General features: G+C 39.1%; 1 long non-coding RNA gene and 1 pseudogene across 1 annotated transcript; both read left to right on the forward strand.

The window, feature by feature from the left end:
• The first annotated feature begins 951 nt into the window (after positions 1 to 951).
• Positions 952 to 2,137, forward strand: LOC148853200 (protein STRUBBELIG-RECEPTOR FAMILY 6-like; annotated as a pseudogene).
• A 3,254-nt stretch (positions 2,138 to 5,391) lies between these two features.
• Positions 5,392 to 20,023, forward strand: LOC148853201 (uncharacterized). The gene is made up of 2 exons (XR_016099964.1): positions 5,392 to 5,610; positions 19,185 to 20,023. It is a non-coding gene; the product is annotated as an uncharacterized LOC148853201 (long non-coding RNA).
• Positions 20,024 to 20,251: the final 228 nt, after the last annotated feature.

A 20,251-nucleotide genomic window follows, 5' to 3' on the forward strand; every position in this document is an offset into this window, starting at 1 on the left:
ACTGACCCACCTTGTAACAGCTCGGGATACACTTCGCCGAACTGACCCACTTTGTAACAGCTCGGGATACACTTCGCCGAACTGACCCACCTTGTAACAGCTCGGGATACACTTCGCCGAACTGACCCACCTTGTAACAGTTCGGGATACACATCGCCGAACTGACTTGCCCTATAGATACCTCCGAGCTCAAATCCACCTCGCTCAGCACTTCGCATCACCTTCTGGGCACCAAAACCAAACAAGTCGTACCATGCCTGACACTAGGGAAGTCCGTGCCCGAGGGCGCCACGCCTGACTGACTTGGGATCTGACGTTTGGCAGCAACACTCTAAATGGCCACCTGCCACCGCCATTGACACCACCATCTCCAGTTAGACGGTTAGGCAGTGACGGTTCTATCTTAGCAGAAAGGACGACGGCCGAATTGACAAGCACAAAGGTAATCATACCCGATCTGACAAGGGCCTCAGGACGAGTACACGAGTGACTATAAGAGCCCCCTGCCCCTCGACAACGGAGGCATGCAAAACTTTGCGCTATCTGGTATTACCTTGCTTTTGAAGGATTCTAACTTGAGCTTCGGAGCCTCTACACCGGGTTCCCCCTGGAGCTTTCCCATCTCCTCCGTTTCAGGTTCCCCGCTATCCCGTTCGGAAGCAAAGCAGCGGACAGCTAAGACCAGCCGGATTGCGCTCCATCAAGATCCATATTTGGCAATGGAAGCATCCTCTGTTTGTACAAAATTTATGTGCATGGTGGCTGAAGAACATCCAGTTTCATGTTTCACAAGGATAAGAAAAAGAGGGAGAGATTCAATGGACTAACACGATTTAGGTTGCATTTGGCATTTCTTATTTTAATGATTTATCTCCTTTTTGCAGTTAAAACTTCCCCCATAAACACCGAGTTTTTAACTGCAAAACAGGAGATAAGTCCTTAAAACAAGAAATGCCAAATGCAGCCTTACTAGAGGAGGCTCATGGATGTTGGACTCTGGCGAGAGACACAAATGAGAATGATGCTTCTGCTCTTAGAATGTACAGCAGTCTAAACTCAGAAACTCAGCTAACGGGTTGGAGCGTGCTCAACATTACTTGTTCAGGCCCGGCAGTTACAGAAATCAAATTATCGGGTCTTGGGCTTACCGGATCAATGGGGTACCAGCAATGGAGTTTAACTTCATTAACCACCCTAGACATAAGCAACAACTTTCCTGGAAACCAGATTACCATATCAACTTCCTCCAAATGTGCAGCAATTAAACCTTGCCGAAAATTCTTTCAATGGAGGAATCCCATCTTTCTATTTCTCTTATGACTTCTGTCAAATACCTAAGCATCAGTCACAAATCACAATCAACTTCAGGGCTAACTAAATGACATGTTTGGACAGCTTTCTGCCCTCACCACATAGGATCTATCTTTCAATTCATTTACCAGAAATCTTCCTGAAAGCTTTAGCTCTCTTTCAAGTTTGAATACAATGTATTTAGGAAACAACCAGTTTACAGGTCCTATTGATGTCCTTGATAATCTGAACGTTGCAGACAACCATCACAATGGATGGATTCCTAAACAGTTGAAAAATATAAAGAATTTGCACTCAAGTTAAATCTTGGAACTCAGACCCTGCACCACCACCTCCACCCAGTGGTCATACCAACTGAAATCACAAATCTAGCGGCAATAATAACTCATCAGATTGTAGTGGAGAAGGGAAAAAACCAGGCATAGGAGGTGGAAGGATTGCAGGAATTGTGATATCAATTTTGGTTGTTTGTGCTATTGTAGGCATTCTTTTTTATTGAGAGAGAGAGAGAGAGAGCCAGAAAATGAAAAAATCCTTCTCATATGTGGAAAAACTTGACATTGATCAGCTTTTTACCCCTCTTGCGTCGAATGAAATTCGAGAGATGAACCAGGCTCCACCAGCAGTTAGCACCAAGACATCTGAGACTTCCGCACCGATTAACCTTAAACCGCCACCAAATGATCAGCACAAATCATTTGATGATGATGACTTTTCCAACAAAACGGTTATTTATTGTCAAAAAGGGTAATATAACTCATATAATTCCACAGTGAGGGGTCTATTGGGCCCAACATATCACAAAATGTCGATGCCAATGTTTTGATTATCTTGATGAGCATTTGTGTCCTTTTCACATGCCATTTAATGGCAATTAGGGGTTAATCGAACCGTAGGGTGATTTTTTAGACTCAACCGATATGTTCGGTTTTTAAATCTAACCGAACCGAAATCGAACTAATGCAATCAATTAATCGGTCGATCAGGTAACTGCAGTTCGGTTTTTCAGTTTTTTTATGAACTGAAAATTAAAAAAAAAAGGGAAAAAACCTTCCCTCTTGTAGATTGAGAGTGAACAGAACTAAGAATAAGATGAGATGAGTGATTGAGACTGAGAGAGAAGAGGAGGACGTTGGGGAAGAAGAAGAAGAGTTTGAGAGAGAGAACAGAGAGTGAGACAGTTGGTTGTCTGGTCGGACGTCGGTGATGGTGACTCGGTCGTCGGAGGCCGTTAGTGATTTGGTCGGAGGGCGGAGCACTAGAGGCTGTCAGTCCATTGGGGAAGAAGAGAACTAAGACTGAAAATGACAAAGAAAGCATAGAATCTCAGAGAGGAAATAAAGGGGAAACTAGAAACTGGAAAGGCGCGGTGGAGGTAGGAGACTTATTAGGGACGAAGAGAGAGACTGCCAGTGTGGCAATGTTCGCCTGTTTCCCAGTCGCCAGTTTGGCTGCCAGTCTCCCAACCTTTTGAAGAGAAAGCTGAAAGCCTGAGTTCGCCTGTTCGCCAGTCGCCAATCTGCCAGCCTTTTGAAGAGAAAGGCTGAAAGGCTGAAAAAATACATTTAAAAATTCAAATACTAAAAAAATACATTTAAAAATGTTCAGCCCTAAAATGAGACTAGACCCCAAAAACTAATAGAAAAGCAAATAACCCCTAAAATGAGATGATTGTTTTTAGCAAAACAGGATAAAGCAAAGGTGAACTTGAATGGAAGTGGCGTTCAATAACTGCTGACCCCAAAAACTAATAGAAAAGCTAAAAACCCCTAAAATGGGATGATTGTTTTTTCAATAACATTTATTGAAAAAAATGCTATTACATTAGTGCCACATAGGTATTGACGTTTATTGTGCATGAAACCACTATTAACATTTATCAAAAAAAAAACACTAAAAAATATAGGTGCCTTTTGGGACTGATTTTTTTTAGAAAAAAAAACCACACTTGCTAAACCCGTTTTTCACAAAAAAAAAAAACACCTTCATATGTTTGGTAGTTTTTCTACCACGTAGAAAGTAAGCAACACTAATGTTGTTTAGTAAGGTGATTTTCATGTATATGCACACAATTCATCTGACAAGTACGATACACATAAGCGCCACATCATTCAACTATTGGGGGCAACGGTTCACTGATGCATAAAATGTTGGGATGTGATTTGACGTTCCATGCATGAAATGTTATGCAACTTGACGTTTCATGCAACGGTTGGGACAACATGACATTTCATGCAACTTTTCATGCATGAAAAGTAGGATACATGTAAGTGCCACATCTGACAATTTGACGTTTCATGCAATGGTTGGGATGCGATTTATAATGCATACCCACTTTTCAGCATTTTTTTTTCTTTTCTTTTCAAAACACACATGAACCAAACAGTCATGTGGGTAGTTATTTGTGGAATCGCCTACATGGATCCAATGTGGCACCATTTTTCAGAAAAACACCCACGCTTCCAAACATCATCATAAACGCTTAGATTTATGTGCACTAGACATCTAAGGAAATGTCAAATTTCCAATGCTCCAACATTTTTTAAAATAAAATGCTTAAGTGACATATAAAGTGTTAATCTAAATTGGAAAATGAAAAATGTTTAGAGTAATATCGACTAAACCACAAAACAATAAACATTTAAGTAATAAACGACCCATCGATACACGCCCATGAAACCAAGAGGGTGTTTGGTTCCATTTATGTTTATTAAGTAAACGTTTTGTACTTGTGTAGCTACAAAACTAAAAAAAGCAATTAATGAGTGCGTTTATGACACATAGGTGTCATTAGGCACCACATCAGCAAAGTGTCAATAAATGCCTACCTGTTTTAGGAAGCTCCAAAATGAAGCTTTCTAAAATGGGAGAGTCACACATAAATCAATGTTTGCTTTTACAAACATCGATACATATGGATAGGGGTGGCAATTTTTCACCCAACCCATCCAACTCGCCCATTTACTTGGCGGGCTGTGTGATCAACCCGCCCATTTAAATGGGTTGGGTTGTGGATAACTGTTGGGTTAACCATTATAGACATTAGTATTAATTCCTTAGCTTTTTTTTAAATTTTCTTTCTTCATTTGAATTAAATAATTTATAATTAGTGCATTAATTTTCTATTAATTATTGACTAAATTTAGTTTTGTCTTGAATCAACACACTTCCATCAATAGACCAATTCAATGCGGCCTGACCCGATTCAACACGGTCTGACCCGATCCAATGGGATAGCTCGGTACCGCTTGCTTTGCCCCATATCTGGTCCGACTGGACTGAACCAGTTCGTGTGGGTCTTGTCCGACCGAACCGATTTGGATCTAAATGGTTCAACCACTCTTGAACTTGATGTGATTACCTCGAAGACAATCCAATTAGATAGTTCAAGTTGGTCTAACCGGTTTGAACATGTGGTTTGTCAAATCCGAAATCTGAATATAATTAAATGGTTTTGCTGCTTATATAACATGCATGAAATGTGATTTGAACCTTCACCATTTGTGTAAATAGTAGGTACTATTACCATTAAGCTATGACTAACTTATTTATTAAAAATGAGTAAGTTTTTTGTTTTAAGTACATAAATATAAGATTAACGGGTTTGGACGGATTAGATTGGGTTAAAGCGGGCTTGGGTTGAACCCAACCCATTCAATTTTATATAACTGAGTCATTAATGGGTTGACAGATTAAATGGGTTGAATTGAAACTCAACCCAAACCCAACCCAACCCAATCCAATCCAACCCGCCCAATTGCCACCACTAGATATGGATGAATATAATGAGAACTTTGTTGATGGGGCGCGTATGTAACGAGTCCGGATCTCCTGTCCACATTTATCATAGTCAAACATACAAAGTATTATGCAAGGGGAGATATTCCCACAGGGGGTAATGTATTGTGGGTAGAGTGGGCAGGAGATACGAAATCCTCTCTAGCGTTTAGTCTGTAAACTTAAACAGAACCAAGCACATACCAAAAATCTTGGGGTTATAGGACAAGGCTTTAATTATTTGATCTTATTGTTAGAAGATCAATAAAATCCTTTGTTGGATACAAAGTTAAGAGGAATTGTGAGACCATTTAGACAAATCGGATGGATAGGACTGATCCAATCACAGGAAAGCATATTCTGCCACGTGGTGTCCCATAGCGCTGAGGTTGGGCGCTCTCCAGTTAACCTTTCGTCCCTCCTGAGACTCATTTTAACAGCTTTCAGCCAGAATCTCCTTTTTCGACGACCTCCCGCCCTATCGAGACTTTCCGACTCTCCACGACTCCGCCAGGTATACCGGTAAGGATTCTCCTTTGCCTCGTCGCGTGTCCTCGACGTTCGTAAGCTCGTTTCTTCCTTGCATTATGCTTCGCGATGATTTTAACTTCCTGAAGCACAGTTGCAGAATTGCAGTTCATTGAAAAGATTCTAGAAAAAAGACGGTTTATATTGCTGCTCTCTTAGTAAAAGTAGTTCAGGAAAGAGCTTTTATGCCATTTAGAAACGCTTTTTGTTTGATACCTTACCAATTTCCTCCTCCTTAATTCGCCTTCTCTTTTCATTACGTTTGACAGAAAATAAATACCTAAATGCTATATAAACTATTCCTTAATTCCTTATTACAGTTGAATCAGATATCTGATTGTTGGACTCTCTTCTTTTTCTTCTTTTGTTTTCTCCGTTGTGGTTTTGTGTTTTTCAAGTACTTTAATCATCCTTTTCGATGGGCACAGTTTCACAGAAATGCATATTTCTAGTTAGTCTGAACTCTGGAGGAAGACGTTGAATGCTTATTTTCCATTTATTATTCCATGCATACAACAATAGTGGTCAAGATATTAGCCCATGCATTTTATTATTTAAAGCCCTGAAAGTTGACACCATAAATTAGATGTTGGCTCTTTGAAACCTTTAAAAAAAATTGGAGTTCAGACGTTTGGACATGGATCCAAGTATACAGTAAAACTTCTCAGATTCTTTAGGTTAAGATTTGGGATGAATCATCAATTTGGAAGACCTGGTAAACTTAGTAGTCAATTATAGATTGTTTTAATAAATTTCTCATATTCTTTTTTTTATTCTTTAGTAAGTCATTGGACTCTTTACTCAATGTAGAAGTGTGTTAAAAAAATCATGTAACCTACTTAGTCCCAAATCGTATTTATTAGACTAAACCAAACTCAATACTTTGTATCCAAGTCAGATATCAATGCATTTGCCCACATCCATGTATCATTGGTTGCCATAGAATATTAAATTATATATCTGTTGGGAACTCCAAACACTGTAGGAAAAAAAATATATGGTATATATTCATTAATTTAGATATTTGTCCTGACATTTGTGGTTGGATCTTTTTATTAATTAAACTAGGATATAAATTGAGTGGTTAGTTTTAGTAAAGGATAATATACTAATATACCCTAATGTGTTGCAATTGCTTCTGTAAGCTAGTGTAGAGTATAAACATTTTCTTTTGTCCTTTTTGCTTTTGAGAAAAAGGTAAAGCATTGCTAGGGAGAATTAATTTGGAAGCTATATTTCTTTTGAGACGATTGATAAAAAAAAAGTAAAAGAGAGGAAGAAAGATCTTAATATGGTGTTCGTTGATCTAGAAAAGGCTTACTATAGAGTTCCTAGAAAGATAATTGAGGATATGTATGAGGGGGAAACCTTTTTTATTTTTTGAATACACCAGTTGGAGAGACTTCAGATTCTATATTTACAATGAGTCATCATCAAGGTTCAACACTCAGACTTATCTATTTGCATTGGTCATAGATGAAATGACTAAACTTATTCAAGAAGAAGTTCCATTGGAAACAAGAGGTTTTAAAATAAGTAGGATTTACTAGAGTATATGACATGTAAGTTTAATAATAATAATAGGAGTGTAAAACAGGATATATACTTAGGAAGACCAAGAGACAACTCAATGTGACCATTTCTAGTACCTTGGTTCAATAATTCATAACTAGGATATTGAGGACATCAACCAAAGAATTGGAGTAGAGTTGGGCAAAATGGAGGGGTGCATTTGGATTGGAATTTTGTGTGATAGATGAATAACACTTAGATTAAACGGAAAATTCTATAAAACAACTGTAAGGCCAACTATGTTGTATGGAGTAGAGTGTTAGGTAGTCAAGAAAATGTCTAGAAAATGAGTGACAGAAATGTGAATGCTAAGATGCAATGTTTTCAACTTGTTGTTGACCCCACCGGTCGAACCATTTGAACCATCACCCGGCCAGGATTCCAGGTCCAGTCCAGTCAAGACCTGTCAAACAATAAAAAATCGTTGACTTGGTCAAGAACCATTCGACCCAGTGATCAAGTCGTGGGTTGCACACTGAATACATGCAAACTTTTGTAGGCCATAACTTTGCACTCTGATGTCCGATTGTTTTTTTTTATATATTTATTTTTATTTTGGGTAACTTTTCGAGATCTATGCATCCCAAGGAGAAGTAGGCGCCTTGCCCTGCTATTTTTGTAAAAAAAACCCTTTTTTGGCCTCAAATTGCAATTTTTAATATTTTTTATAAATAAAAATTTTAAAATTGAACTAAAAAACATATATTAAATATAAAATAATACATATAACATATCTAAAACATATTTATACATTATTTATTGCTAAAATATATGTTTATACACATATATACGCTAACGTGGCATGGTCTGAACCATTCAACCTGGCCAGTCGAACCGGTGACCCGCGACCCGGAGGCAAAAACAGTTCAGCCTCCGGGTCGGTTTTTAAAACATTGCTAAGATGGATGGGTGGAAGAAGTGATTTGTTACAAATCAGCCCAAAACATAGATTGTCTCTAAACCCCTTGCTTCGATGGACCATCCACCAAGCTGTTTGCAGACCTTCTAGCCCAATTAATCTGAATGAGCATGTCCTTTGAGAACCAGTTGAACCGTTTAAGATCATTCCTTAGATGCCAAGGCACTTCTTTCCCCCTTCTTTAACTAGTCCACAACTGTTTTGGAATCACCTTCAATAATTAACCTCTCAAAACCTAAATTCTTTGCATTTCTCAACCCCAAAAACTACTGCCAAGAATCCTGGTATGGCAACATCACCTTGCTCAATTGGATCTGAGAAAAAGGCATGTATGTTTCCTTCCTCATCCCCAATTATGCCCTCAATTCCGGGCACAACTCCCATTGAAATTCAGCTTCATCCAGCTAATAGAAGGAGGAGACCATTCTACTTTTATCAACTGTCTTCTAGAGGATGAGTCAGCAATAACTCCCCAAGATCTAAAGAAATTATCGATCTTAAGTCAGAGAAGAGTTTCAATGTCTTGACCCATTGTGCCACTCTTAGAGTTATGACCTCGATTAAGGCTTCCTTATACCTCTCCTTGCCCTGGAAGGTTCTTGAGTTTCTCTCTTCCTTGACTGTCCAAACTACTATTGCCCTAGTACATTTCCACATCAATCTACCCCTCCTTTTTGTACAATTGCAAACAGAAGGGCTACACAACCCTTCCAAGCTATCAAGAGGAAGCCACCTACAACCACAAAGAGAAGCAAACCAATCCTAGATAAAGCTGACAAAGGGATAGGATATTAAGAGATGAAATGCAATCTCACCATTTAACTTGCATAAGTAGCACCAGTTGGGCAACAAACACAAGTTTGGCCTCTTTTTTTGAGGTAAACCACAAGTGTTAATACAACCATGAAACACTTTCCAACAGAAAGCACTGACTCTAGGAGGAATTGGAGCACACCAAATTTCCTTAACAAGGAAGGAAGGAGAAGGGGGAGGTGAGGAGGTGACAAGAGAGGTAAACAAAGACTTACAGGTGAAAAGACCTGCTGGTTTAAGGGTCCACACCCTACTATCCAAGGCATCTTCCCCTAGGATCATAGAATTCAGAAAGGTAAGCAAAGTAGACACAATGAGAACCTCAGACTCTCTAAGACTCCTGGTGAAGCCCAAATTCCAATTCAACCCAGAAAGAGAAGGGGAACTAAGAAACTCAGACACAGGACACCTTTGAGATTGGAAAGAGTATAAAGAGACGATAAAGTTTCCATTAGGGGTGACTTACCAATCCAAATACCTTCCCAAAACCTTATTTTTTGGGCCAAAACCAAGTCATACCTGATGTGGCTAAGGAAGACAAGAAGGATATCATGAATGGCTTTCCAAGGGGCAGCCAGAGTAACCCTTTGCAGACAACCAACATCCCATCCATTGTTTGACAGCTCGTGAATACTTGTTACCATTTTGTGCCAAAGTCTATATTTTGCACGGTCTTGCGCTCATAAAAAATTTCCACCTTTAGCCAAAGTCTATAGGCATCGACTTCTTGTGCTATATGGTGAAATATACTCTGATCAACCCATTGCCTAATCTTTCCATTGGCTTTCCTATTTAAAAATTCTCGATCATTGTTGGTTTTGCTTTAGGGTTTAACACCTTTCAGTTTAATGGGCCAAAACTGTTCTTTACAATACAAATTATCTTCCATTCTAATCTTCCAAATTGAATGGTTTGAAGTTGTAAGCTTGAACATGATACAATAACTTTCTTCTATTTCACTTTGGACAAGAAAAGTTTACACTACAACCAACCATGGCTCTAACACCAGTTTGTAGGTCCTGAATATCCAATAAAAGTGGCTAACAAATCACTTGGAGGCAAGCTAAAACTTTGTTTTGAGCATTACCTGTGCCATGCACTGTTTTGCCTTTTGTATTTGTGAGTAGAGTACTATAAAGTTGAGAATATATGGAATTTGTGCAAAACAGAGTATTAGAGCTCATGAATACCCTATTTTGTATTTTTCAACCTAAAAGCTTCATTGTTTGTTTCAAACCAACTCAAACCTTAGTAGAGCACAAAATAGCAATAACAAGGAACAACAAACAAGAAGAAAGCACACACCAATTTCTAATGTGGAGAGGAAAAACCTGTGGTACTATCTCAGAATAATCTCCACTGTAACAACAATAATGGGATTATAAATGTTCTTCTCTAATAGGTAGCATCAGATAGAGGATACCTACGTCAATAGAAAATCCTCTTGGCTCAAACCAAACCCTTCACCAAAGATGGTGGTTTATAATCAACAACAATGAATAAATCCTTTTTACCTCGAAGATGAATAGAAATTCTTAGGAATAGCTTCTTGGGGATGAGTGGAGCGATCAAACCTTGCTATGGATATGGCCTTCACAGCAACTTCTTCTCAAGCAAAGAGAACAACCCTCCAAGAGAAACGTTAGCTTTATGAACCCCAAAAATCTTCATATGTGAGAGAAATGAGATGAGAATGACTGAGTGAGACACTTTTTCATGACTCCCTCCATTTTTTATCTTTTTATCTTCAGCCCTTATTAGAGTTTGGGCCCCATCTCCTAAGGAGGGAACCCAACATCAACAACCTCAACAAGCTGGACTGGAGGGCCTAGTTCTAAGACCATTAAGTTCAGACCTGCACTAGAATTCTGTTAGAAATAGTATTAGAGGAAGATTAGAAGAGATAGAAGAGAGAAGAAAAGAAGAAGAGAAGAAAGGAGAAGGAGAAAACTAGTTCGAACAAGAGAGAAAAGTCACTCTCTCTAGTCGGCCAGGTTATAATTATATGATTCTATTAAATAAAACAAAAGACTATTATGTCCTTACTTAAGTATGGGACACATCGCTTAACATAAACATTACACATCAACTTAAACAAATAAAAAGACTAAACTACCCCTATACAGTTGAAATTAACACTCCCCCTCAAGCTGGTGAGTATATATCGTATAGTTCCAGCTTGTTACACATGTAGTCCATTCTTCCACGACTCAACCCTTTGGTGAACAAGTCTGCCCAGTGACTTCTTGCGTTAACATATGCAATATCTATCACTCCACTAAGCACCTTCCCTCTCACAAAGTGACAATCAACTTCTATATATACTTTGTTCTCTCATGAAACACTGGACTAGAATAGATGTGGACTATACCTTGGTTGTCACAATAAAACTTCATTGAAGTATCAATCGAATATCCCATCTCCCGTATAAGATTTTTCAACCACACTAGTTCTCAAGTGGTATGTGTCATGGCTCTGTATTCAGCTTGTGCATTGCTTTTTGCCACAATCATATGTTTCTTACTTTTCCATGTCACCAAATTACCCCCAAGAAAAGTACAATAACCTGGTGGACTTTTTGTCAGATATAGAATCAGCCCAATCAGCATTGGTGTATCCCTCTATTTTCAAGATTTCCTCCACTTTTGTATATCAAGCCACGACCATGATCTCCTTTCAAATACCTTACAATCCTTAGAACTACATCCCAATGTGGAACCTAAGGTTTTTGCATAAACAGCCTCGCAAAACTAACTGCAAATGAAATATTTGCTGAGTAATGGTTAGGTAGTTTAGCTTACCCACCAACCGCCTATAGCTTCTAGGATCTTCAAACTCCTCATCCATTATCATTGCTCAACTTGGTATTTGGTTCCATAGGTGTTTCAGCCGGTTTGGCACCTAATAACCCTGTCTCCTACAACAAATCAAGAACATACTTCATTTGGCACAAATTAATACCGTGCTTAGACCTTGTCACTTCTATCCCCAAGAAATATTTTAATTTACCAAGGTCCTTTTTTTGAAAGTGCTCTTGCAGAAAGGTCTTCAGTTTATCAATCCCCAATCTATCATTGTCGGTAATGACAATATCATCTACATAGACCACTAGTAAGATCTTCCCAACATACGAATCATAGTTGAATACTGAGTGATCAACCTGACACTGTTTCATACCAAACTTCTTTATCACTTCATTGAATCTACCAAACCACACATGGGGGGATTGTTTAAGTCCATAAATGGCCTTATTTAGTTTGCACACCTTACCATTCTCCCCATAAGCAACAAACCCGATGTGTGCTCCATATAGACCTCCTCAAGGAGATCACCATGTAAAAAGGCATTCTTGATGTCAAGTTGAAACAGAGGCCAATCATACATAGCAAGTCTAATATCAAAATACGAACGAAATCAATTTTAGCAACAAGAGAGAAGGTGTTCATGTAGTTTATACCATATGTTTGAGAATAGCCTTTGGTAACTAGTCAAGCTTTCAATCGCTCTACACTACCATCAGGTAAATACTTAACAGTGTATACCCACTTACAACCCACAACATTCTTACTAGGAGGGAGCATAGTGAGATCCCACGTGTGATTATGAGCCAAAGCTGAGAGTTCTTCTTCCATTGCATGGTTCCACCCTAGAGAGGCAAAGGCTTCCTAGACATCCGTAGGAATCGAAATAGAAGACAACAAAGAAACAAATTGACGATGGGAAGTAGAAAGGTGAGATATAGAAATATAATTGGAAATGGGATGAAGTGTACAATTGTATTTACCTTTCCGCAAGGCAATAGGAAGATCAAGGTCAGAAACATGAGGTGGAGCTGGTGGGGGGATAACTACTGGATCTGCCGACGGTGAAGAAGCTGGAGTAGGAGTTGATACATGTTGTCAGTGCGTATACGTTCAACAGAAGTTGCACTAGAGGTGAAGACTTAGTCACAACTGGAACAAGTGGGATGGGGTCCTCAACAGGAACTGGAAGAGGAGGAGAAGGTGATGAAGAATAAGAGACATCACCGGACCCAGAAAAAAACAAAGCAGATTCAAAGAAAGTAACAACAAGGCACACAAAGGAATGTTGAGAACTGGGGTTATAACACATACCCTTTCTGGGTCTATGAATAGCCAAGGAAGATACACTTGGTGGATCGTGCATTTAATTTGTCCACTCCAGGTCCAAGATTATGAACAAAATATGCACACCCAAAAACCCTAGGAGTAAGGGGAAAAAGAGACAAGGTAGGAAACAAAGTGGTGAAAGGATAATGATCTTCAAGGATGGGTGTGGGCATCCGGTTAATGAGGAAACAAGATGTAAGCACAACATCACTCCAAAAATGTTTGGGTACATTCATATGATGCAAAAGGGACCGAGAAGTTTCTAAAAGATGGCGGTTCTTTCTCTCAGCCACCCCATTTTGTTGAGGTGTATAGGTACAAGAAGTTTGGTGGATAATGCCATGTTGTTCCAAATACTCCTAAAACGGTGTATAAAAGTATTCGCGGCTATTATCAGAACGAAGAATCTTAATGTGTACACCAAATTGGTTGCGGATTTCAGTATAAACTTTTTGGAAAGTGGAAAACAATTCACTCTTTTCTTTCATTAGGTAAAACCACATCATCCTTGAATAATCATCAACAAAAATAACAAAGTATTTGTAACCACTATACGACACTATTTTATTTGGACCCCAAATATCTGAATGAACTAAAGAAGAAGGACTCGACATACAGTTATCAACCTTAGGACTAAAGGGAACACGATTATGTTTCCTCAACTAGCACAACTCACAATCCAAAACAAAAAAAAAAAAAAACAACTCAACGATGGAATAAGTGATTTCAGTACTTCAATCAATGGATGACCAAGTCTACAGTGCCATTGACGAGGAAAAAGAGATGCCTAAAGAGTTGTTGACAAACCACCACCACCATCAAGATAATACAGTCCACCGGCTTTATGCCCTCCACCAATATTCATCCCCATTTTGAGATCCTGAAAAACACAAGAAGAGGGGTAAAAGTGATAGAGAAATTAAGAGACTTGGTTAGCTTAATATCAGACATAAGATTAAAAGGGCATTTTGGAATTGGGAACATACAAAACTGATGACAGGGATAAAAGGCCTATGTCAACATTACCAACACCACAAATAGAGGATGTGAAATCACTAGCAAAGGTTACAGAATATGATGTGGAGCAATGTGAAAGGGAGAAAAACACACCTGGAGTCCCAGTCATATGATCAGAAGCTCCAGAGTCGGTAATCCAGGAGGTGGGTTTGGATGCTAGACAATCCATACTTGAATGTGCGAGAGTAGTTGTATTTTGTTGAGAGGTGGCCTAGATAAACTGCTCATACTCATCACATGGGACACTCATCATCTCCTTCCCGGAGACATCCGTAGATGTAAGGTCATCTGATTAGCTTGTTGGATATCTTGTCTTGAACTACCATTAATGGCTACTACATGATTTGCCCAAGTTGAAGGTGGGTCGTGTAAATCATAACAAAAGTTAATAGTGTGCCCTTCCATACCACAATGTGTACACCTCTTTGGACCATTACTACGTCATCTGCCATGAGCTCCTCCTGAATCTCAACCTCCATCACGTCCACCACCACGACTATACATGGATCCACCACCACCACTACGACAATACATGGATCCATTGCTACCACTATGACCGGGCTGAACTCCTCGATCTCCACCTCTAACACCACGGCCCTCCCTCTCATAACTACAAAGCCAGACCTGTCAGAGATTAGAATTCTCTGTGGGCCCAACAAAAATCCTCTGAAGACAAGCAAACACCTCTTCTAGAGACGGAAGAGTTGACCCTCCTAGTATCTATGTTCTCACCGGTTCATATTCAGATTTCAACCCAACTAAAAATCTGGTCACATCTAATTGTTTTCTCTATTGTTGTTGAAGCTTAACATCAGAAGTGAGGGGATGGTACACATTCAACTCATTACGAAAGTTCCTCATGCTAGCATAGTACTTTTCAAGATTCTGATTACCCTGTTGTAGATTAAAGCACCCCTGATAAAGCCAGTACACTCTAGTAGTATTGTTTTGTCCTGAATACAATTTCTTGGCATGGTCCCAAATCTCCTTGGTTGTATCTAGGAACATAAAATACCAAATCATAACATGTGCATCTTCTTGTTCCCAATCACTATGCTCCTGAGAGTCAGTGGGAGGTTTTTCTTCTCTTACTGTCTCCCATATCTGAATTCCTTTTTTTCTAATATATCAAACTTCTAAATCACTTTTCACCACACTGCACACTAGTGAAACCACCTACAGTCACAATTTTCAGCAATACCCATCGTTGATTTCTTCACTTTCACCACCACAAAACTACCACAGAACTAGTTGAATACACACCATAACACTAGCAACTCACCAACCACCTGATTCACACTGAAACACGCATATAACCCACCTATTTGATCACCAAAAAACAACTTGACACTTGACTGTCCATTGCTCCACCCGAAACAGCCCCCTTCATACCATCGATTAGAGGGCTTCCTACAAACCACCACTGACAGCCACTAAACCACTGACAGGAAGCATGAAAACCTCCAAAGGGAAAGGGCAATCAATCCTTTTCAGCCCTTTTCCCTATCTCCAACAGATGATGAAGAAAACTGTAAAACCCTCGGTTGAATGGTGATAGAACAGAATTCTGGGCAGATCTGATTTTGTCACAGTGGCTCTGATACCATCCATGATAAAGTTCAGACCTGCACTAGAATTCTGTTAAAATAGCATTAGAGGAAGATTAGAAGAGATGGAAGAGAGAAGAAGAGGAGAAGAAAAGGAGGAGAAAACTGGTTCGAACAAGAGAGAAAAGTCACTCTCTCTAGTTGGCCAGGTTATATTTATATGTTTCTATTAAATAAAACAAAAGATTATTAAGTCCCTACGTAAGTATGGGACACAGCACTTAACATAAACATTACACATGAATTTAAACATAAATAAAAAGACTAAACTACCCCTATACAGTCGACACTAACAACCATTGAGATACTAGGCGAAATATAAATATTCTGTGTGATAGGTCTTTCTGCAACTTAGAATATTCTTGTAGTCAAATTGAAGGCTGGACAAGAATAATTCGGTTATTCAATAGAGCAATTAATGTGTCATATCCTTGGGAGAAAATGCCTTTTCTTGGTAAGCAAGAAATTCATTAACATCATAATAGAAACAGTACAAGAAGACTCCACAACATCCACGATTAAAACAACTAGGAGAACAAGGCATTGAGGACGCCAAAAAAGACTTGGATTAGACTAAAATCCAACTGCACTAAATAAGATGAAAAGGACACCAGAAAAAACTAGATTAGACTAAAAACTAACTGCACTAAACAAGATGAAAAGGGAAAAAACTGACAAGACGCTTAGGACTAAACCAGCAACTCTCTAGTTGACTTAATAACATCTGCCACCCAAATAGGTGGATGACCAAAAAAAGAACCAAAGAGTGAAGCTCCTCTTTGAGCCAAAGCATAAGCAACTTTGTTGCTGCCCCTTGGAATAAAACTAAAAGAGAAACTCTTGTTTCTAAACCATTCTCGAATGTCCTTTAGCGAAAATAGGAGATTCCAAGGCCCTATCAAATTTTGGCTCCAAAACCAGTTTAGTAACTGCTTGTGGTCACTTTCAAAGTTCAAATGGGATAACCCCAATGATCTGATCATCTTCATCACCTCAAACAAAGCAGAAAATTTAACTTGCACAGGGAGTTAGCGTTTAGAGCTCCCAAAGAACCAGCAATACACCTTCCCCAATGATCTGATCATCTTCACCCTTTCAAACAAAGCAAAAATTTTAGCTTGCACAGGGAGTTAGCGTTTAGATCTCCCAAAGAACCAGCAATACACCTTCCCCAATGATCTGATCATCTTCACCACTTCAAACAAAGCAAAAATTTTAGCTTGCACAGGGAGTTAGCGCTTAGATCTCCCAAAGAACCAGCAATACACCTTCCCCTGTAGTCCCTGACCAACCTTTACCCTCCCCCCACCTCCAGGCTCTGAGGCAACCAACCAGACCACATCTGATCTTGCAATCTTGTTTATTAGACTGAGTACATTTTTGCGATTTGGTCTGCAAGCAATTCATCCTCTCTTGCACTTTCCTGTCAATGACATGGATAACAGCAATATTGTTCAGCTCTTTATTGTTAAAAATAAAACTATAACTGGCATATTCCAAATTACCCAAACCGTTGGGCCATATGAGCAGGAAGAAGAGTTTTTTTATTTTCTTTTTTCTTTCTTTATCGGATTTACAAAGCTGAAAACTATTTCCTAACCAACTACACAAAATCATTGTTTTCATTTCGACAGTCAATATGCATATACCCAATAAGCCCCCACATTTAGCAAAATGGTAGGTATCCAGATCACTTATACTCTTTTACTTTTCTTGAAAAATCAGGCATATGGGATAGTCCTTTTTTTTTTGGGGGGGGGGGGGTAAAGGGCATATAGGAGAGTCTAGTATCTTCCTTTTCCACCGAGCTTGATTTATTGCTATAGCCCCGTTAACACACTTCCGGAGAAAGATTTCACTTTTTGGTTAGCTGGAAGAGACCATAAAAAGTCTTGCTAGATTGAATGCCACATAGGTTGACTTTACTGAAAAAAGACCCTTTGGGTCAGGAACCCAACATAATATGTCTTCTCAGGAAAAATGAGAAAGATTTATGAAACAAATGTTTTCAATAGTGGAAAATGAAAACGAGTCAAAGACCAAGGTTTGACCCCAAGCTTTGCCTGAAGGAAGCAAGAGCTCTTTTACTTTTGATGGACCAAAGGGACCGAGGTCGGCTTGTGGTATCATTACCATGGTTTTCAAAACAGAATCAGACTGGATGGTCGGACCGGAAAAACCAGGAACCAGTCAGGTGACCTGTTATGTATTACCCCGGAACTGTTATTTGCCCAAAAACTGTTGATTTGGTCAGCAAAATGCTGATCTGGGTGTTTGAACCGTTCAATAGTTTGACCAGTTTTTATTATTTTTTTGTCAGAACAAGCTATCTGTTTAGTTCAAACGGTCAGACCATTCAACCCAGGAACTGGACCCTTGATTGGTTCGTTGTCTGGTTTGGTTTTAAAAACCTTGATCATTACTCAATGAATTAGGTTTTCTCTAATTGGGGTTTCCTCTCAAACAAGAGAACATGACGGGTACTAAAAACGGACTTCTGCAGCAGTTAGATGCTCGAATTGATTGGGGTTGATATGGCAGATAAAGACCAATATATATGTATAAGTGGATGGAGTGACTTTTTCCACAAGATAGATGCTGCCGAGAACGCATGATGAGAAGAGGTTGGAATGCCAGAAAAGATAGATTTAGAGGGAGGAACCCTTTGTTTACAATGGTTTAGGGAATAAGCCTGAACGACCATGAAATCTATTAGGTGGCAAAATGGTTTGGCTTTGTGATATTGATATTGGCGTTGCCAGGAGTTCACATCTGCTGCAACCATGTCCACATCACAGCAACACGTTCTTGTGATCCCCAAATAACACGGACACAAAAATTGTTCTAAAATTCAAAATACTAAGTGATTTGTTCTTTTATTTGAATACTGGGGGTCGCCAAAAAAGAAACAACAACAGATGTGATTTCGGTTGCCTGTCCAGAGTGCTTTATCTGATAGATTGGATGGTCACATCATCTCCATGACAGAAAAGGTTGATACAAAACTACGTCTTCCATGTTTCACAAAATTCTGAGACTTAGCATTGCTGATGTGGTTTTAAAATTCACCATGAAAGGGCCATTCCCTCTTTAATAAAAGTAGCGGAAGTGCACTCGTTCATGGGAGTTTTCCAAGTTGCAATTGGTTCTGCAGGCGATTTATTCCCAATTTTATAAAAATGGTAACGTTGGCAGCTCGTAACAGGTGAAATTAAATACGTGGTCTAGGTGATGGTGGCTTTAGCCTCAAATTCTTCCAAGTCATGGTAGGTTTTGGTGTTAATCATACTTAGACTCTCTTTACTTCTCCTCTTCTAAACCTTTGAAAAATCAAGTGTTTACAAGTACAAAGTTCCCATTCCATTTGATCTGATACAACAAGGCAGATGTGGTAGTATTTGATTTGATGCAAATACTGTTATTTGCATGGCACATGTTTTAATGCTGAAAAGTGGTGTGCTTTATAGGAATTGGCTTACCAATTTGTGACCCCTTTCTCTTTGGCTCTAGGCTAATGGGCTCCGTCTGCTTTCAACTAGAAGAAAATTCCAATCTGGATTCTGGTCTTCTGGAGCGTTAAACAAGTGGGTCCCATATAAAAGATTTCTCAGGAGTCAGTATCAACCGGCAACCACTTAGGTTGGACAAAGTCTTCCGCCCAAAAGGGATATTGCCGATTTTGAACGAAGCGCTGTAGGAATGTGTATAGAACCTTTAGACCATGGTGGTGAGCGAGCTGCTGAGTGAGAAAAAGCAAACAAATAATGGTCGGGCGGCGGCTAGGGGTGGTGGGGATGATCTTCGTCTGGGAGATTGGCCGGAGAGTTCGAGGGTTGGTGGACCAACCGTGGCAATGGGACCTACCAAATCCGGCCATACATAATTAGTCCAGATCTCTTTGAAGTTGACGCGCATCTACTCACCTCCTCTTTTATGCTTTTGGACCGCAGATCAGAGGTTCTCACACACACATAGGCGTGAAAAAGAGCAATCCTACCGGTCCCACTTCCCCATATCAACATCTCTATTCTCAACCTCTCATGACAGCATGCCACATAACCACAAATAATTAAACAACCCTGGGGCCCGCATTGGGTGCCATCCTTCCCATGTTTGGAGCTTGGGACTCACCATCATATGGATCCCGAAAAATCATTTTGGCCTTCTAAGGTTGTGCCTGGTTGTGTAAATATCTCGTCTAGAGACATGTGACTGTTTGGTTTAGTGGGATGTTCCCGTTTACAATATATGGTGGATAGTGAGTGTTCATTCCTTAATATATTATTTACAAGTAAAACTTGTGGGTGAGGACCATCCACCCCATCCAGAATGGGATTATAGTCCAATTTGTTTATTTTTATTTTATTTTATCCTATCAATATGATATTTTATTTTCAATTATTTTTAATAATTTGTAATTTTTTAAGATAATAGCTATGATATTTTTTAATATTAAACCATTTTCATTATTTTTTGTTAATAAAAAATATTTGAAGATAAAAAGTAATTGTTTGTAAATTGCTTTTATTGACTTTTATTAATAAAATGTTTTTCATTATTAGACAAATTCATATTCT

Source organism: Nelumbo lutea, chromosome 5, assembly GCF_056320005.1.
Source record: "Nelumbo lutea isolate HS-2025 chromosome 5, American lotus-T2T, whole genome shotgun sequence".
Taxonomy (NCBI): Eukaryota; Viridiplantae; Streptophyta; class Magnoliopsida; order Proteales; family Nelumbonaceae; genus Nelumbo; species Nelumbo lutea.